Here is a 5,449-nt window from a genome sequence, read left to right as displayed (position 1 = left end):
GGAACTAAGCCCAAAGGGCTGTCAAACTGCACACCCTTTGAGCCAGCAGTGTTCCTACTGGGATTATATCCCAAAGAGATCCTAAAGGAGGGAAAGGGACCCACATGTGCCAGAATGTTTGTGGCAGCCCTTTTTGTAGTGGCCAGAAACTCAGTGGCTGCCCATCAGTTAGAGAATGGCTGAGTAAGTTATGGAATATTGTCCTACTAGCAATGGTCAGAAGAAAGGCCTGGAGAAATGAACATGAACTGATGCTGAGTAAAACGAGCAGAACCAATAGGACACCGTATATGGCAAGAACAAGGTCAAGTGCGGTGGACTTGGCTCTTCTCAAAAATGGAGTGATTCAAGTCCAATCCAACAGACTTGGGATGGCAAATGCCATCTAATCCAGTGAGAGAAATACACACTGAATATGTGTCAAAGCATAGGCATTTGGGGTGGGGGGCTTCCTTAGTTTAGTTTTGTTTTTGTTCTCATGGCTTTTTTTTTTTCTTTTGAATGTCCTCCCTCTCCAACAGGCTGAGCCCCGGGGTTTTGCCTTTCACCATTGTCTTGTCCAGATCCAGTCGTTCTCTGGGGAATATGGCAGAAATGGGCATGATCCTCTGGACCTTGCCCAGTGGCCAAAGGCTGCTCTCCAGCCCTGTCAACCCTAACAGTCCAGCTTAGTCTGTGGGTACCCTTGGGGGTCTCCTGCCCTTCCCCCTCAAGCAATTCACGTACCAGCTTCTCTGCCTTCTCTGCCTCTGTGACTTTGCTCCCATCATTTTCCATGCTCACAATGGACTCTTCCCATCTGCTGTCTCTCTGTGGAAGTCATTTGTATCCTCCAAGGCCCAGCTCAGGGGCCGCCAGCTCCCAGGCCAGGTAGCCCAGCATACCAGCAGTAGGTGAAGTACCAAGCAGGGGTCACTAAGATTGGCTCCCAGTGTCTCCTCTGGTACTTCCAGCTATGGATTCGGAACGCATTCTGAGCCCCAGGAGGAATAACGGTAGCTTCCGCACGGGTTTAGCGTGAGTCTCAAGATTTGCAAACTCCAAAGCTCTGGATTTCAGTCACGGTCCTGGTATCATGGTAGTGGGGGACTGGCCCATGGCCCATCCTTCTGAACATACCTACTGTGTGCTATAGGCCCCCCACATGGACTGGGAACATTCGGAGATGTTTGTGATCGAGCCTGGTCTGCTACTTCTGGGCTGAAGCTGCCGCTCCGGGGCCCAGAAGAGGCATTAAGCAGCCAGAGCCCCCGCTCCCCTTCTTTTTTGGCTCCAGCGCTGTCAGCCTCTGGAGATGAACCGGCCTCAGTCTTTTCCCTCAGGGGCTGACACCCGGCTTCACTGTTGTGAGTTACTTCCTTCCTGCTTGGAGGGGAAGGACTGGTGGAGATGGCCACCCCTTGGTGACCGGGGGAGGGACTGGAGGCTCACTGCCAGAGGTCCATGAGCAGGTGGGTGCTTGGGCTCCCAGTTCTGCCCTAGACTTCCCCACCACATTTCTGCCCCGATGTCCCCCTGGGGCCCCCTCATGGTGGAGCATCCCACCGTACTTAGGGCCTGCTTCTCCTGGAATACCCTCCGCTTGGCGGGCCTCCTTTCATTGGTCAGTAGGGCCTCCATTTTTGGAGGGGCTCGGGCCAGTGAACCTTCTCTCCCTTGGCAGCCACACCCACTTAGGCTCCCCTTTGTGAATCACCTGCTCTTTGGGGGCAGGATGGTCTCTCCGCTAGCTTCCAGCTGTATTCCCTGCACGGCACTCAGCACAGTGCTTTTAACAAACTGTGGTTCCTAACTTCCTTCTTCCCCCAGCGTTCCCTTGGACAAAAGTTGAACCTCCACGTGGGCCCCAGCCATGTGCCCCCCAAAGGTGCCGTTCTACTTGTGACCCGTGAGCACTATCCCCGTGGACGCCGGTTATATTTGTGGGAACGCGCCCCAAGTTCTCAGAGAACGTTTCTTACTGTGCCATTTCAGCAGACGGCTTTCCTCGGGAGGCAGCTGGGTGTTACAGCAGACTGAAAGCTGGCCCAGGGAGACTGACCTTGGAAAGGTCTCTATGTGACCTCTAATTGCCTCTGTTCCCTTATCTGCTAATTGGGATATTAATAGCAGCCACTTCACTGGGTTGTTGGAAGAAGTAAATGGACTAATATTTACAAAGCCCTTAGCATAATGTCTGATACATAATAGAGGCTTTATGCATGTTCTTCATCATCATCATCATGTAGCCTCAGCTACTTTCTAGATGTATTATCTTGATCATTTAATCTCTCAAAGCTTCAGTTTCCTCATCTGTAAAATGGAAAAAAATAGGACCTACATCACCGAATTGTGATGTACAAATGAAGTAATCTATGTAATACACTTAATAACCCTTAAAATGCTTAATAAATGCTCCTCTGATGCTCCTCTGGCCAATTACTCAGAGCTGCCTCTGCTGGTGGGGGCTCATCATCGAGAGCTGCAGACTCACAATGGGCCCCAATCCTTCAGTAACCGGATCTAACCGGTAAGTGCAATTTGCACTGTATTCAGTATGGCTGTAATATTGTCCTTAAGTCCTTTTTTATATTTTTTGGGCAGACAATTGGAGTTAAGTGACTCGCCCAGGTTCCCACAGCTAGGAAGTCTCAGGCCGGATTTGAACTCGGGTCCTCCTGCCTTCGGGGCCGGCCATCTGGCTGCCCCTTGTTTTTAAGTTCCGACGGATCGGGGTGATGGCCGGTGAACTGCGGACAACAGTTTTGTCCATAGTGGATGCTGCGATTTCAGCACAACCTTTGCATTCTGTAGTCGGGAGAAAGATTCGGCGTCTCGTAGTTTACAGGAAAAGCATGAACTGCTAGTGTCTTACTTCTGGCCACCTGACCGTGTCCTTCCAGGGACTCAGTGGGGGTGGATTGCACGGTTTTTAGCGCTTCCTTCCTTGCTTTGATAACGTCCAGGATCCTGAAAGGTATCGTCCTGTATCATACCCGCTTCGATCCACTTGGCTCGGCCATTGTTCAGTGTGTGTCAGTACCCTCTGCTCCGAGCGGTCGTTAGTCACTGTTACCTCGCTTCATGACAGTCCCCTGTGCACACTCTCTTCCTCTCCCAGACTGACTTTCTGGAGGGCAGGGGCCATTCGGTGGGTGTTTGGTGAGGGGGATGCAGAGCAGGGAGTCGGGAGAGGAGCAGAAATAGCGTCGTTTTGTTCAGTCACGTGCAAACCTTAGGGAGCCCTTTGGGGCTCCTTGGCAAAGACACTGGAGTGGTTTGGCACCTCTTTCTCCAGCTCGTTTGACAGGTGAGGAAATCGTGGTAAATGGGGTTAAATGAGCTGCCCGGGGTCACACAGCTGGTGTGCGGCTGAGGTCGGTTTGGATTCAGGAAGGGCAGCTTCACTGCAGACCCAGAACTCTATCCCCTGCCCACCTGGCTGCCCTCGGAAACACACAGCCATTTGTAGAATGATGATCTCAGAGAGTCTGGGATAGAAAAGGATGGGGCTTCGGGTCAGGGCTCGGGTTATAGCCAGAGTTAAGGGGATCCTGAAGGGGGCTGCAAGATAGGAAGGAATAGAAAAGGATGGGGGTTCGGGTCAGGGCTTTGGGTTAAACCTATAATTAAAGGGATCCTGAAGGGGCTGTGGCTCTTGACTCTGTCTCAGTTTCTCTGGCCAATATTTGCAAACTCTATACAGATTGAAGTGTTCCTTATAAACACACGTGGGGGCAAAGCCTCAGGGAGCTGGAGGCCCCTGGCTGTCCCCAAGCGAAGGCAAATTCAGCAAGGGCGAGTCTGGGGGATGGACAACGGCAGCCTTAGCTCTCCTCCCCTGGGGGGCCGCTGGAGCGGCTCCCTGGCGACGTGTAACTTATTGAAACGAGCAGGGGTCTTCCCAAGGACCTAGGATGGGGTGCCTGGGAACAGCCCCGCCATCCTACGCATGTGCTTAAAGTGGGCCAGAGAGCATTCTCCGGGACCATCTGCTTAAGGGAAGCGAGATCCCCAGCGTCCGGATGCGCTCCCGGGCTCCCTGGTGCTCACCGAGCACTCTCCCTCCACCAGCAACGCTGGTCGCTCTAGGGTTTATGGAGCTTTAGGGGAGGGTTTCCTTGGGTTCTCAGAAATCATGTGGTCCAAGCCCTCCTTTCCCAGATGGAGCAAATGAGATGGAGGGGCTGAGACAGAGCAGGGATAGAGGGCTGAGATGGGGCCAGGATGGGGGGGCCCAGACGGGGCTGAGGGGGGGCCCAGACAGGGCTGAGATGGGGCCGGGGTGGGGGGGCCCAGACGGGGCTGAGATGGGGCCAGGGTGGGGGGGCCGAGATGGGGCTGGCCAGACACGGCTTGGTCGGTGGCAGAAGTCGCACACCAGAGGCCCTCCATATGCTGGAGAAGGGTCAGACTTTCCCCAGGGCCAGAGTCCCATGGCCAGTAAAAACAGAGCCTCCTGAAACAGGAAGCAGGAAAACCTATTTATTCCAAAAATCTCAAAGATACAACTCTGGCTTCACTCAGGCCGAGAGCAGAGAGAGGGAGAGGCGAGGGCTGGGGCGTCCTCTCCCACGGGGGGGGGGGGGGGGGGGCTGGGGCATTGTCTCCCACGAGGAGGAGGGCTGGGGTGTCCTCTCCCACGGAGTGCTCCCTCCTCCCTCCTCCACCCCGGCAATTCCAGAACAGAAAAGGTCCGAAGCCGTCCTGGGGGGGGTGGGAGAGGCTGGATTCCTGCACTTTTGCTCTGCTCCCAAAGCCTGTCCCGCTCCCCCCCTCCCCCCCTGCCCCTGGCCTTTTCCCATTATGGCTTATAATCATCAAGGGGGCGCAGGCACCCCGGGTAGATGGGCTGGTGCCCACCTGGGTCCTTGAGAGGATAACAAAGGGAGGGAGCAGAATGGGGGGGGGGGCAGAGGGAAGAGAGGGCTCGGGTCTCCAGGAGGCGGGAGGAGCTCCGCAGTGGGGCAGGCTGGGAGGCCCCGTTGGCCGCGGGCTGTGGGGCGTGGGCCCGGGGCTTCGCACAAAGGAGTCCTGCCGGGCAGCGCCGGCTCCTCCCCCGCCCTGCCCAGGGCCCGGTCTCACCACGAAGGTGCAGCTGGAGCTGAGGGCAGAAGTGCAGGCATGGGGGGGGGGGGGGGCTGGGGACGGACGGGGAGAGGAGCCCCCCACCTTGCCCTGGGGGCTGGGGAGGGTTTAGCCCTTTAGTGTTGGGGTATAGGCACCCCCAAATCATGGCTATGTACAAAGGGAGGATGAGTGTGCGAGGGGAATGGGGGAGCCCCCAAACACCAGGAAGGTTCCCTGGGGGAGGGGAAGGGGGAGATGCCTTGAGAATGGTCTCAGCCCCTGCCGCCTCCTCCAGGCTTCCCTCTGCCCACTGCTCATCCGCACAGGGAAGCCCAAGTCCGGGACGGGGGCAGAGCTCGCGGCAGTGAGGGCAAAGAGGCAGTGATTTCACGAAGGGGGC

Source organism: Sarcophilus harrisii, chromosome 3 (genome assembly GCF_902635505.1).
Source record: "Sarcophilus harrisii chromosome 3, mSarHar1.11, whole genome shotgun sequence".
Lineage (NCBI taxonomy): Eukaryota > Metazoa > Chordata > Mammalia > Dasyuromorphia > Dasyuridae > Sarcophilus > Sarcophilus harrisii.
Note: the sequence above shows the minus strand (reverse complement) of the source record.